At 33.0% G+C, this 16212-nt stretch overlaps 1 protein-coding gene across 3 annotated transcripts in view; it reads left to right on the top strand.

Annotated features, from left to right (window-relative positions):
• Nucleotides 1–16212, top strand: part of Kcc (solute carrier family 12 member kcc) — an 81843-nt gene that overhangs the window by 29343 nt on the left and 36288 nt on the right. The window lies entirely within an intron of this gene.

Here is a 16212-nt window from a genome sequence, read left to right as displayed (position 1 = left end):
TTAAAGAAGACCTTTCCTCGGAAATAATTGCAATCGCAAGATCGTAATGGAGTTTCACGTCAATTGACATCGAGCTGCTCGACGACGTAGAGGAATCCCTTAATTGCGTAAAGCGTTGATCGATACGCGGCAAGCGATTAATCGATCTACATACATCGGGGGCGCACGAGAGCGAGGCGTCGTAATCGGTTTGACATTAATTGAATTTCCGGGGCGATGCGTTTTTTCCATTATTTCCGCGTCGAAACGCGATTTTGGCACGAGAAGGTCGTTTTGCGTCGCGTTCTCAAGCGCGGGGACGTCTTTATCGCACACCTGCAGCGGAAAGTCCGATGATTGCTCTGTCTATTCTTACTCACCTGGATTTCTCGGTTTAAATCACGTACATGCCAAGAATGGCGAATCCGAAGATAAGGATCAGCGATGGTGGATAAGCAGGCTTATGAGAGAAGGATATATTCGCTGTTTCCTCTCTAAGAACAAACAGCAAAAATAATAACTTTGGTGCGAGCTCCCCCGAGAAACGATAATAGTTGGAATGTTGATTTATCCGCCGATCTATCTAATATTCGATATGCGAAAGCGAAGATTCTCCACGTGGAAGGATTCAAATATACATAGTTAACTCAACGATTAAATATAGTAACTATCGAGGTAACTATCCAATTTCGGGCAAACTTATATCATTATTATATCAAATTCATCAATTCCAAAAATAAAGATAATTAATAATAATTTATTAATAATAATAAATTATAATAATAAATAATTTCTTAGAAATAACTTTCATTTGTTTAAAAATAATTGTCAAATTTCGTTGAAAGAGTCTTAAAATGTAAGTCTCTTAATAATTGCGTCGCAAAATGTTTAATTGCTGTGCACGTGTCTAACGTGCTAATGTTTCAATAATGATTATATGAGTCATAAATCGATTTAACGCGTCACAATATCGACTCCAGAACATTAAACTCAAAGATCAACGGTTATGTATACAACAGATAACGAAGCTCTTATCGTCGGTACTTCTCAGCTAAGCTCGTTTATTACCTAACGTTTCGCGTTCGGGTCGGGGCCGACATTGTACGAGCAACGATATGTAAATGCGGGCCATCGGGAACAATAGCGGCGAATCCCCTTGGATTAACCCTATCCAGAAGTAACTGTCTATTGGATGATCTCTCGCGCGGAAACGATCTCCGCATCGTTTTGCCGTTGAATTTTCAATTCGACCTCGTCGTTAATCCCGATTAATCCCTCAGATCCTTTAATAAGAAGTCTCGCAAATCCTGTAAAAACCACACTTGAATATATTAGAACCGTTGATAGACGAATGGTGATACGCGAATGGTGCAACTCACTTTTTATCACATGAAATTTTAACGATGGATTGATTCTTCGACGAATTTGCAATCGATTTTTTTCTCGCACATATTTGATGACGAATCACTATCTCCAACTATATAAAAATGCATATAAAATGTTCAATGTGACGTTAAATTATTTAACTTGTATGTTGTAGAGCGAATTGCAAATTTGAATGAAGAATTGCTTATCTAATTATTAGTCTCATTATTTTATTTGTAATTTTACATTATTTATTTGTAATTTCTCATTATTTCATTTTATTTGTAATTTTATTTTAATTATTTATCTAATTATTTTTTTCACCTTATTATTTTATTTATAAATTTTGACAGAGTATATACTTTTCTAAGCACTCTGAAGCATGTATTATGCACTTTATGAACATTTGATGTTTTCTCCCCTTCTACTTTTTACTTGCAATCCTTTAACCAAGTGTTTTTTTGAAAAATATTAATCGATTTTGAAAAATAATATACAGGGTGTCCCATTTTAAAAAATGCACCTCGATAATTCTTCAACGAAGCATTTTCAGCAAAAATGTTTCAGACAAAAGTTGTATGATTTCAAGAGGGACATAAGATGGTGTCATTAATTTGACCTTGAATAGTTACTTGAAAGTCACGTGAAGGTCACCTTCAATTTTTTAAATGGAACCGCTTACTTTTTATTACATATTCTTGCAGCTCATCTCGAGAGCTTTCCAAAACACTATAATTAAGTTAGTTTTCATTAAGTACTTTCCGAGTTATGAGGCTTAAATAATTTCTTAATTTTACATATAAACCGTAAAATATCTTGTAAAATATTCATTTTTCGATTATCTTACCTTAATACTTTTATTGCACAAAATAATGTGAGAAATCAATTGGTGTAAAGAAAACACATAGTTGTTTTGAAGAAAAAATATGGAATTGTTAATTGCAAATTACATATTTTTTCTTCGAAACAACTATATGTTTTCTTTACACCAATTGATTCCTCTCATTATTTTGTACTTAAAAGTATTAAGGTAAGATAATCGAAAAATGAATATTTTACGGTTTATGTAAAATTAAGAAATGATTTCAAGCCTCATAACTCGGAAAGTACTTAATGAAAACTAACTTAATTATAGTGTTTTGGAAAGCTCTCGAGATGAGCTGCAAGAATATGCAATAAAAAGTAGGCGGTTCCATTTAAAAAATTGAAGGTGACCTTCACGTGACCTTCAAGTAACTATTCAAGGTCAAATTAATGACACGATCTTATGTCCCCCTTGAAACCATACAACTTTTATCTGAAACATTTTTGCTGAAAATGCTTCGTTGAAGAATTATCGAGGTGCGTTTTTTAAAATGGAACACCCTGTATATAAAAATTAATATTCAAAATATTTGTTATAGTCTTTAATTATCCTTATACTGTAATTACTGACACTTTACCGAAGAGAGGGAGCGGAGTGATTTTTCAAATATTCCGCGTCTTTTTCTACAATCAATCTACACCCGAAACAAACACGCGGTAGGGAAGTAAACTTTGATGCTCGTTTAAACTGTAGTCGTTTGATAGAGCGAGCAATAAAGTGTTGCTGAACGGCACATCGATATTTCAACAAAGAAACGAGCTTGGACAGAGAGTCGATCGAGCTAACCGTAAACGTGTCTTATCCTATTCTCGATTCTCATAGTCTGCTTGGTCTCACGGTTACGCTACTTGCAATCGGACGTAAACGCGACAATGGATGCTGAACGTACGACAGTTAATTTCTAAAATGACGACGCCGTCACAAATAGCATCGTCGTGCGATGTGTAAATGATTTTCGTTACAATTTTAATCTGGATTACTAGATTAGACTTTGTTATTAAATTTGCATTTATCGAAGCTTAATACAAAATTTAACTTTTCTGTTATTAATCATCATTTAAGAATTGAATACTCTTATAATTGTGACTTGTATTTCACGATTACTTTATGCAATTATAATTCAAGAAAGACGATATAGTGAAAGAGATGCAGGGAAGAAAAGAAATGATTCAACAGATCTCCGCATCACGACAAATCAAGTTAAAAGCGATATAAATTAGCACTTAATTATGCATATATTTCCGAATTTGATTTCCGAGATACCAAGTTAATGGGAATATTCGCGATAGCGTGATTTGACGGTGCATTGGAAGCTCACCAAGAGCACTTCGCTCTTTCTTTGTCGAGCTTTTCTAAATTCAATTTTTCTCGAAAGACGCGCGTTCGCAGTTTAGCGAGCGTGTCGCCTCTCCGCGCATTTTTCAACATTTTTCAACACAGTAGCAGCAATCTTTAAATTGATTTTCAAGATGCCTCGACGTTACGCAACGCGATGAGGAGAAGGAGCGTTATTACGGAGAATTTTTATCTCGTTGGAGAAATTCTCGACAGTTACTACTCGCAAATACGATCGCGTAACTTGACAGATGAAAATTGTCACCAATATAAAAAGCATTTTTTTGCGAAGAAAAATGCGGACATATAATTTTTTTGAATAAATTGTAAAAGATGAATACGAATGATAAGAAGTCGTTGAGAAGCAGGTATTGATAAATTTTGAACTAACATTAACCCTTTCGTACCTCCGGCTTTTCCAGAAGAGATGCGTTTCATATAAAGACAATTTTATGGGTTTTTGGGGATGCTGATTCTAAATTTACCATCAAAATTTAAATTCAAAATGGCAGATTTAAGATGGCGATCATGAAAAGCTTAAATATCAATATATTTAAAATATAAGCTTGGATTTTTGTTTTAAATATATATTATGATTTTTCTGAATGTACACACACGCATACTTTCGATTCATGGCGTTGTTATACACTTTTTTTTGCAAGCCGCGCATCTGCCGCGAGACTCGGATGCCCGTCGCACGCGTCATCTTATTTCGCATATACTTTGATTACACATATAAACTATTATATTTATCATAGTAAAGGTGTAATCACATTTAAATAAAACTTTCAGTTTATTATTAGCGCATAAATTCTATGATTTTTCAACATAATATACGGTTATTCTTCATTCTCTAAAAGTTTGATTTTTTGCAAAGTTTAGATAATTATATTTTACTGTAAACATTATATTTCAAAGTGCGCGATTTTTTTACATGTAGCTTGAACCTTCTTCTTTAAAATAAGCCAAGGTAAAAGTTGATAGGATTATTTGTTTAAAAATTATGATTTTTTTCGTAGGTGGAACATATATGTCCCGGAGATACGAAAGGGTTAAATTACTTTTACTAATTCATAAATCGCTTAACATTTTTTGTTTATTAATAAAATGAAAAAAAGATGTAAGGAAATAATCGTAAATGGGAGTAATTTCAATTATAATAGTGAAATTGTCGATAAAATTATTGAATGCTCTGTGTTTTATACGTTACTTTTGCGAACGAAATTGAACATTCACTTTTTCTTCTTGCCTCGTAAAAAATGACGACAGAAATACACGATGAATTTGTATGAATATGAAGCAATGACAGCTCTCTTTACTGTCGCGATGGCAATCTTGAAGTCAGCAATTAGCGGTGCCATTTCGAAGCGTTCAATCGTTAAACGAATCGTAGCATTCCATGCGCATCCCTGGAGATATAACGAGTTTCAAATGCTCTCGTTACAACTCGATATCTATTTCGTCTCTGCGTTTTATAGCTCTTACTTGAAGATCAGTCTCTAATTGCAGCTTTTTTGAAAGTCACGATTTTCTCTTTAGAGACTTTACGTTTACTTTTGAACGAAGCTGTAAAATTAATGTTTCAAAATATATATCGCAGTTTGACGATATTTTTTTCTGAAAAATCGAACATCGAAAACGAGATCGTTAATGAATAACTAGATAAAGATTTGTTCTTGACACTCAACATCTCGGCCTCGTTATATCGCAACTTTGCAAGTTTTATGTGAGAATCGTGAGCGGAATGAAAGAAATAGCTCGATGTGTACATAAAAAACGCAGCCAAGGGTGATTCAATAAAATATAGCTACACGATTCTTGTTCAACGAAATATATAAGTATGTTAAGAAGAAAAAAAGATTACCTTACCAAGGAAAAAGTAAAGATTAATCTTGAATCAAACAATTATAATAACAATATTTTTATTTCGATAAGATAGAATCTAAAAAAAGAAAGAATTTTTTTTTCGTACAAATACTAGACCAAATCGTGTATAAAGAATTATTAAAAACAATTTCGTAAAATGTATGCTCTCTGTCAACTTTCAACAGTTCGAATTAAAGTGCGCGGTAACTTATCTATTTAAAATCCATGACAATTGTCTGGATAGAAGGAGACTGAGCGAGAAATTAATTGAAAACGTAGATTCATTGTGTATACTTGCGGGATAGGTTTATGTAATGCATGTATGAAGACAAAGAAACAAGAGAGAGAAAGAGAAAGACAGAAGGGCGAAAGAGTGTATCGAGGTAATTCATGCCTTCGTCGTGTGGCAAGGTCGAGGAAAATCGATAAAGCGTAGACAACTCGGTAACGATGCCGCGGAATGATAGCGACCGTGTGGCCGGCGCGACATTCTTATTGCATCGCTTATCGCCGCCCGGCATTAAATAGCCTATGATAAAAGACACAACGCAACCATATCTGTAGTGCTTTCATTATGATAATGCATTTCGCATAGACCGTGTCGCTGTCGTGGGACTATTTCAATCAAAAACTATGTTACTGACGTATTTTTTATAACCGCGTCGATAAAAATATATTGCGCAAATGTAGGCCTGTAAATGCGTTCCTTACAAATTGCAAACCTTGAACGAGTTCACATTAGTTCGAATCAACCTGTCGAGCACGTATACATTATTTGATATCACGTGAATGTAGTTGTTTACAAAGTATACCGTGCGTCAATTTTTAAATAATTTTAATAAAGGTAAAATTAATACATATATTTTTTTCCAAAAATATTAGAAATTATTATATTTTTTTCGGGGGAAATTATTAAAAGCTCTCTTTTATAACTTCGTAATATTTATATTAAAAGTATAATATTTTGTATTAAAAATATCTCGATTTTTTTTTTTAATATTAAAAATATCCTCGACAAAATAAAAATTTTGAGAATTGAATGGCGAGTAAAAATTTCGAAAAGTATAGGGTATTATAATGTAAATTAATAGCAGTGCAGTAGGTAGCTCTTTAATCTACGATCATTTATAATGTACGTCTCTCAATCGTCGCGGATCACGAGGCGATCTTAATTAAACCCAATCTGAAATATGTTATTATTGTAATCATTAGCTCGCTTGAAAGATTATATTCCCAGGGCGGAAGATTAAGCGCGCATGGGGGAGCAAAAAATACACTGTTTGCCACGATTAGCGGTACATTCGTACCTGATTGGCCCAATTTGTCAATTTGCTCCCTCGACGAGGGGCGCTCGGATCATTCCCGGCGCCGACCCGATTTTCAGAAGCGCATGCTGCGCCGGATATTGCCGGGATAATGGACCAGGCAAAGTGTAGGTGGACGCGCAAAAGGGGGGAAATGTACGCCGGCGAATTTTCACCGAAAACCGCCATCGACCTCGAGCCAGTTTTTCCGACACGCTTGAAAAATATGATCGGCATTCGATCGCATCTTTGAAGATTCATGCGCAGCGATGCACGGCTACTTATGACTTGCATTGCTCTCTTCAAACTTTCGAATGGGCAAAATATTCAAAACCATCTTGCCCGGGATCTCTCGATAAACATAGTTTCTGAGATCTATGGCAGGAAAGAAAATGAGAAAAGAGGGGGAGTAATATTTATTTTATAAATTAAATAAAAAAACTCGTTAGAAATAATTCAGTTTAATTGAATTATTAAGTAATCGAATTAGTAGTAAGACAGAAAAATAATATTTTAGTCACTTTAGATGTGTAACATCAGTATAATTCTATGGAAAGCGATCTTCTTTAGAGATGAATGAAAATATATAACTTTCTCCAAAATGAATCGATATCGATATCGCTCTTCCGGCATTTTGTCCTATTATTTCAACTTTTCCTTCTTCTTTCGCCATTTTTATTGTCCATTCAATGCCGCGGTTATTTTCGTTGACCGTTCGCTCATTATATATGCGATCGATAGCGGAGTAATCTTGGCACCGAATTTCCTCTTGTGTTCAATATTTAATTTAGTTCTTTAATTTTTTTGACAACAGGACTCTTAAACAGAAGTCGTAATCTACAAGATGTCTAAAGATCTAAAAGATGTCCGCGAACGAATATAAAGTTTGGACGTTATTTAAATATTTAAGTATTTCTATGTTTTTTAAATGTCTAGAAAGAGCAAGATACACGCAATATTAACTCTCTATAATCGAAGGCTACTTTAATATTGTGCATAGTTTTTTTTATCTATAGGTTGACTTATATCCTCGATGCGGTGGCTATAACAATACTTATTGAGGAAAACTTATTCTTGACTCTTGAATAGCACCCGGGGGTCTAATTGGCACCACGGTCTCTTGCTGTGACACTGCGATACTGTGATTTCCTAATAATACGCAGACTAAACAAAAATGTCAGATTCAAAGTCTATGACACATTCAGGTTTGGAATTAACAATATTATATTTTGCTCATATATTTTTTTATTATTATAATTATTATAATTGGTTATTATAATTGACGATTATTGTAACTAAATTAAAGAAAGAGAGCAAACATTGAAATAAAATTTAAAAATAATGAATTTAATTAAAATAGATTTATCAAAGATTTTATATAAATGTTAAACGAAATTTAAAGAGCAAATAAATAATATATATTATAATGTATAATATAATGTAATATAATTTTGCGATATATACTATATCAATATTATATATTGATTAAAATTTAATAATTTTCCAATAAATGTGTAATAAAATATATAAAATATATATATTTTGTAAAAATAATATTTTCAAAATTTGAGAAGTATTTCTTCTCGACAAAACCACACGAAAAAGAATATTTTTCCGATCTAAATCCTTAATTTTGAGAAATCCTCCGAACTGATCTCTCTGATCTTTCACACGCTCCAATTCTCCTCCCGGTTCGTCCCACGCCATTGTTTTTCCCTATGTTCTATCATCCCGGAACTCCAATACCTCGTTGCCTCGATTGACCATTTATCCCTGCATTGCGATTATAGTTATTGATACAAAGCGCGGAAAAGCGAAACGAATGAATTCCTCTCGATCTTTATCCCTTGATGGCATTGTCGCCTTTGGCCTTTTCTGACTTACGTCACGTGCAAATTGACATTCGCACACGATCATGCTTTATAGATTTTGCTTCATAGAATTGTATAAAGCCTGCGTTCAGTGTTGTTTTTTTTTGTCGAATCAATGATTCTGATTCATCTCTAATAGGAGATGCCAAAAATGGGGCAGTTTTCTTTAAATGTCAAATTTCCACTAGCTAGCTTGATCTCAATTTATCTTATTTGAAATATTGAATTTGATCTATGCAATGCATACTTACATATTCTATCTTGTTTGAAATAACTTTACAAAATAGGCGGATGTTATCGTAAAGTTTTTCTGTCAAAATATATTATTTTTATTTTTAGTATATTGAACGAAGCACTTTAGCAATACTTTCTTCTTTTTAGTAAATTATAGTTAAAATAAATTTTACACAAACACACGTATGTGTATGTACATAAATTATAGATGAAATATACATGGCTGTGAAAAAGTTCTATATAAAATATAGATAAAATTATATATAAATGTGTACTTTTTTAAAAATTAACTGAACGTTTACGTGTAAAATAGAATCCGTTTACTTTAGCGCTGTTGTCTATCCATTACAGTGACATGACTCGAGTAAACACGCTCGAAATAATTAACAGCGCGTAAAATTATTGTCGGCGTTTTATTTAGATCAGCGAGCTTCGATCGTTGTACAACGATTCACGCGCGAAAATAAAAGCAGGAAGCGCAATAGCCGGATATATTCTCGTGAAAGCCGAAAATCGATAAGCGCAAATCGCGATGAGCGATCATCTCGCGCGATTTACAGTCGCAGAAAAACGTCCATTGGTTGTATTCGAAGAATGCGTACCAATCAATATTTACCGCATTGTTCTGAATCCAATTTTCTTTGAAGACCAGTTATGATTAATCGGCAGACATGTATAAAGAAAGCTGCAAAAATTCCGCGACAATGCCGAGAAATGTGTCTGTCTACTGATATCATTTCTTAATTTATAGTATATATATATATATATATATATATATATATATTTATTTATTTATTTATAATTATTTATATAAAATGAGAGAAAAAAATATATATATATATAAGGTGTCCCAGACTGAATGAATCAGCCGTTAATGGTAGATTCCTGAGATCATTTGGAGACGAAAATTCTAATACCAAAATGTTGAGGAAGACTTCATAAAAATGTCCAAACTACTGACTACTGTCGCATGGAAAACACAATCGCGCTCTGCAGAATCCTATTTTTTATCTTATATTCATCCCTCTATCGATATCGATATTATCGCGAGTCCCTGATGAATAGGAGAACGAAACGCGCCGATTGGTAACCTTTAATCTTTTATAGCGCCGAAACTACATCTTCCTCAACATTTTGGTATTAAGATTTTCATTTCCAAATGATCTCAGGAATCTATCATTAACGGCTGATTCGTTAAGTCTGGGACACCCTGTATATTTTCTTCTTCTTTGTATTATATACATGTTAGTTTGTCTATGTATTGTATAAGTTATTTAGAAAATTATTTAATTATTTTATCTTTTTATATATTTTATAGGAAAAAGTCTAAAAAATTTTTTAGAGCAATTCAATATATTTGAATAAAATTACATGAAAGATTCTAAATCTTTTTAACTTTTTTTCTCGAATCTCGTCATGTTCGATATGGTACATTTTTCGGCGATTTCCTCGCGTCTCTGAAGTCGGCTAAAAGTATTCACGATCACAGACGGATATTATTGACGTCCATCAAAACCGCCGGGCGTCATTCAACATTAAACCATGCCGGACGATTCGCACGCTTGTTCCGTCAAATATTTAGCCCCATCGTGAGAGAGACGGCCTTCTGTCGAATTTTGTGACATTCTTGGAACAACGGAACCCGCCTCATGTATGAAAAATTAATTAATACTGATTTACGAGCGCCCCTCGCCTTCCTATCAATTTAATATCACGCGAAAACGTTCCATCTTTTTCTCATCGCTTGGGAAACACACCGAGCAAGGCAAACGTCTCTCGCGCGCATCGTATCTCTTTATTGAATTATTCAGAGTAGCTTCGGCCTTTATCGTAATTGCATTCCCCTTTAGCTCCACGACAGTACATTGAATTAATTATAAATACAATTGGCAATATAAAGTGAACAAATGTATTCTCGTGTATAAATATTTTCTTCATATAATATGGATAATACAGGATTGATGAAATCGAGAATCAATTAGCTTAACTCAATTTATTTTAATTACAAAATTCAATCTGTATGTGCTGCCCTTTTGCTGGACTTTTTTTTATTTCGAATCGATTAGCTAATATATTTTCAGTCTCGCAAATTTTACCGATATCAATCGGAGCATATTGATTATCATTTACGTGATCACTGTTATTTCCGCCGATCGAAGAAACTAGAGATATGTTGTAGGATTACATTTAGCAGCACGTCGGCCAATAACTTTACCCTATTCGTCTCCTTTCCTACGTATATCTCGTAGTATTACGCGATTGCAATTAAGTTTTCACTTGCTAAGTCCGGCTTCGAGTAATTGGAATGTTGAGTTCCATGCTGAATTCCTAGATTTACCAAGTAAGCCTTCGCACATACGAAATTCTGTATAATCAAAAAGCTGAGGGAGAAATCGTTTTAAAATATTATTTTCTCATTTATTAAACTTTGAGGGCACATAAAATTTCGTTAAACGACGATTCCGAGGTCGGAGATAATAAAACACATTTCGAAATATTTCTGTATATTCTGTTAATTAAGGTACTGAAATTACTCGGCTTATTTCTCTTCTCTTTAATGAAATTAATATACAGATTGTACTTCATACGCTTGTTTGAGCATGACGGATCATTGTGGATAATTTGGAGTGAATAATATCATATAATTCATTTAGGGCGTTGTCTCGCCCACCTGATTTCGCGATGCCATTTTGTCTCTCTTTCAAATTTTGATTGCAATTATTTCATATCATTATTTCGGAATTATACTCGTTTTCCTCCGCGTTAAAGAAATATATCACCGCGTACATAAATTAAGATAAATTTACTGAGCTCGCATGACCTATAAGAAACAGCCAATTAACCCGTTTTATCGATCGTTTGCAACTGTTTACTGTCAACATTAATATCATGTAACAACATGTCAATATAAAAGCCCTGCAACATAATACGCGAATATCATTTTTTTATTTTTTTTTACAGGTAGAAGGTCGATTGTTAATAAAAGCAAGTTATAGTGCAAGTTATATATAGCATATGCATATAAATTTTGGAAAGCGCCTCGTTAATTAATAATTGGAAGAGAGAAGGAGAAAAGAAGAATGCAGAAAGAGAGAGGGAGGATTATATTTTGACACGTGTTTAATCCGAACATAGAACTGTGTATGAGAGAACTTTTTATACCGAATATAGGTAGTGAAAAAAATTGCGATTTAATTCTAATAATATTGTAGTATACTTGTCGGTGACATAAAAACTTTCCTCTTTTTAAATTTGACAGAATTATAAAAAAGGCGCACTTAAAATTATATTATCGTGATAAAAATAAAAAATATGTACGCGTGAGGAATTTCTACAGGAAGAGATGAGACTGAGAAACTTTTGGAATAATTTTTAAACGAAACAGAGATAGAAAATAATTATAATAATATATTGAAATTATCTTTTGTGCTATTTTATTTCTATATTTTTATGAAATAAATTAAACGTTCAGTGATATCAGCAACTGCTTTTCTCGAAGAGATATTTTTCTAACTTGGGATTATGTTTATATCATATGCATTTCGTACGGGATTACATTTTATAAGCGTGCATTTTCGGAGTGACATTATATTGTAGCGTACACAATATATGTTTAATCCACGGTTGGATTATGAGATTAAGTGTAAATGCATATATTATCATAATACTCAGACGTTGTGAGACTCGAAGTCTCTTGATTCCCGCTTTTTATTCGTCAAAGAGCGTCGGGATACACCGGGAACAGGCGATAAACCTTCTCATACGGACATGGTAATCTCCTTAAAACGCGAGTTGCGCGCGCGCGCGCGGGCGCATCGGCGTCGCGGGATCACCCTGTACCCGGGATATGTATCGGGTGCACCGCGTGGTAATAAAGTATATATACACGGATTGGAGACGCAGACTCCGCTGTATCGATCTGCCGCTTGGAATAGAGACGGCGAACAGCGGTCGAGCTATTTGCTCCTCCAGATAAGTAAATCCTTCAAACGAGTTATTTGACAGCGATTTATCCAAGAGACATCTTAACGGTATCGATAAAATGATAGTAGTAGTCCCAACAAACGGTCCACTTTGAAAAATTGCAACATTATCAACATACCATGTAAGAATCTCTTGCGATTTTTCGGAAACAAAAAAATGAAAAAGGTATCTCGAATTATTAGTGAATAATTTCATAAGAATTTAAAAATTAAATTAAAATTTTTATTAATTATTAAACATTTGAAAAGTCAATGTGTGTTATATGTTTACAATTATCTCATCGTATTACGTTATCAAATTTCGTTAAGCGGGAAGCGCTCGAATATTTTATGATTGGGTTTTATCATTATAATGTTGATGTACCGATATAGAACACCGATATGCGTCACGTGTACCCTTTATATTTTTTTTCTTTTTCTTGTCTAAATTATTCTCGCATTCCGTGATGAAGTCGCAGCACTAGTTTTTTAACGACGACGAGAGCCGTGATTTCAATCAGGACATTCTGCGAATTCCATGGATTTTTTTCTTGAAGCTCTACGTATATGGCTCGCGAACTGTCGCGAATTATCTTGTTTAATCGGTCAATTAGGATCATTGATTGGCGATGTGTGTCGGTTTTGCGGTCGACCAATACTACTGTTAATTAAGATTTCATTCCCACACGATACTACACGTTAATCACATATTTGAATTATGCATTGCGGACTTGTATCATTTATTTAGCCACTGTATTTATCTCTCTCTCTCTTTTATAAGAAATATAATATGTTCAAAATCTATTTTAATAAATATGCACATGATTAATTTAGCTAAAAATGGAGCAAGTGATACATAATTTTATTTTTAGATTATTTGTTACAATATTTTTGATAACATTTTAAAACAAACAAATATTAAATTTTATTTCCATTAAATTTATTTATCAAAAAGCGAAATTCTACTATCTATCGATATCGTTGAGGAATTTTATATTGTATAAAAGAATTCCTGAATTTGTCTCATTAAATAATTACAAAAATAATTTTTATCTCATATCCTCTCAAACTATCTTCCTACCTCTCTCTAGATAGAGGGACATCTTCCATAATGCGTGTGACCAAATTGCCACGTTTTAACGTCATTCGACTGATGCAACACCGTCTGCGCAAATTGCCGTGAGGGAATGCTTATTAAGGACCTCGGTGCCCGATAATCCGTCCCTTGCAATTTCCAGTCGATAATTCACCGTTCGACCTTGCACATTTAAGCGACACATGCGACGAACCGTATGGTGGCAAAGTGACCGGCGATTATAATGGCTGGTGTCATGGCATCGAAATTATGCAGCAAAATTTATTTTGCCTATTTCTCAATCTTTCATTGTTTTGCAACTGGTTGTCAGATTTCTGTCTTAACTATCTTTTCTTTAATTCAAAGCTTCATCAAAGTTACTGCAAACTAAGTTGATAAGTTCTAAATTGTTCCTTCTTTTATGAGAAATGCTTATTTTTTTTTAGATCGTTAAATTTCCTGTAATTTTTAAGCTGACTACAAAAAACTAGAAAAGTGTAATATATTTAACGAGAAAGAGAGAGAATAATAATTTTATATAAATTTTATAAGTATTTTTTGAAAAAAATTAATTTTTTTTTCGAAATTTTGCTTAGAATTTGAAAGTTGAATTTTCCCCAAAATTAAATTTTTGATATTTAATTGTTTGAAATTATAATGGCTGGTGTCATGGCATCAAAATTATGCAAAATTTATTTTGGCTACTTTTCAATCTTGCATTATTTATTTTGCAATTGGTTGTCAGATTCATCTCTTAATTATCTCTTCAAATTTCAATTCAAAGTTTCATCAAACTTACTATAAACTAAGTTGATAAGTTCTAAATTGTTCCTTCTTTTATGAGAAATGCTTATTTTTTTTTAGATCGTTAAATTTCCTGTAATTTTTAAGCTGACTACAAAAAACTAGAAAAGTGTAATATATTTAACGAGAAAGAGAGAGAATAATAATTTTATATAAATTTTATAAGTATTTTTTGAAAAAAATTAATTTTTTTTTCGAAATTTTGCTTAGAATTTGAAAGTTGAATTTTCCCCAAAATTCAATTTTTGATATTTAATTGTTTGAAATTATAATGGCTGGTGTCATGGCATCGAAATTATGCAAAATTTATTTTGGCTACTTTTCAATCTTGCATTATTTTTGCAATTGGTTGTCAGATTCATCTCTTAATTATCTCTTCAAATTTCAATTCAAAGTTTCATCAAACTTACTGTAAACTAATTTGATAAGTTCTAAATTGTTTCTTCTTATGAGATGTTTATTTTTTTTTTTTTTTTTAGATCGTTAAATTTCTTGTAGTTTTTAAATTGACTTTTAATTTAAAAATTAGAAAAGTATAATGTATTTAACAAGAAAGAGAGAAAATAATAATTTTTATAAATTTTATAAAAGTATTTTTTGAAAAAATTGATTTTTTTCTCCGAATTTTGTTTAGAGTTTGAAAATTGAATTTTCCTCAAAATTCAATTTTTGATATTTAATACTATGAAATTAGAAATCAGACGAATGAGCCATGCTTAGCGCGCGCATTCAGATATACATACACATACAAAGAATTTTTTAATCTTTGTAAACTTTCTTAATACACGGTTCTTTAAACATTAATTTCTGATATACTTAAAGGGCACTTTGTTGCTTTCAAGTTAAACATCGATTTATTCGAAATAATTTATAAGCGAAGCTTATCTTGATGATATAAGCATACTTTTTAATCGTTTGAAAACCATGTTCAATTTTTCTTCAATGTTAATCTCAACGATCTACAAAGTTGTAAATCTTTATATCTCCCGACATGTTTATCCTGTCGTCGCGTCATGCATTTTTTTACGGGTGAACAGCTTGAGTGTATCGTATATTAACGATGCAGATCGAGAGCCAGGAGCAGCCGTCAGTGTCAATGTTGTTTATCCTCGGGATGCAATGTGCACGCACACATGTATGTTTACGTGTATATATGTATACATGTATGCATACGTATCCGACGTGCTGTGCATACCTTTGACCCAGATAAGGGGAAGTCGATGCGATTCTTATCCCGGGTCCATAGCCGCAGGGCGCTTCCTACGGTGTTGAACTTAATGGAGCTTGAATATATGAAGATGAGAAAACGGTCTCTCTCGGAGAGCTTGAGGCGATTTCCCGGAATTTTCGCCAATTTCGCCAATCGATCCGAAAAATCGTCGCATTAATTCTTATCCGATATCGCGTAATGGAAAAAATGCGTATCAAACTTTAAATTTTATTAAAAGTCTAACTAGAACGTGATGTCCAAACTTTTCTGTGACTTTACCGTACACAATATCGCGCAAAATGGCATTTAAAATTATATATTGAAAGCTACAACAAATTGAAA

The sequence above is a fragment of the Camponotus vicinus genome, unplaced genomic scaffold (genome assembly GCF_025532165.1).
Source record: "Camponotus vicinus isolate PSW18456_S1 unplaced genomic scaffold, iyCamVici1.0 SCAF_12, whole genome shotgun sequence".
NCBI lineage: Eukaryota > Metazoa > Arthropoda > Insecta > Hymenoptera > Formicidae > Camponotus > Camponotus vicinus.
This window is presented reverse-complemented; position numbering and strand designations above follow the sequence as displayed.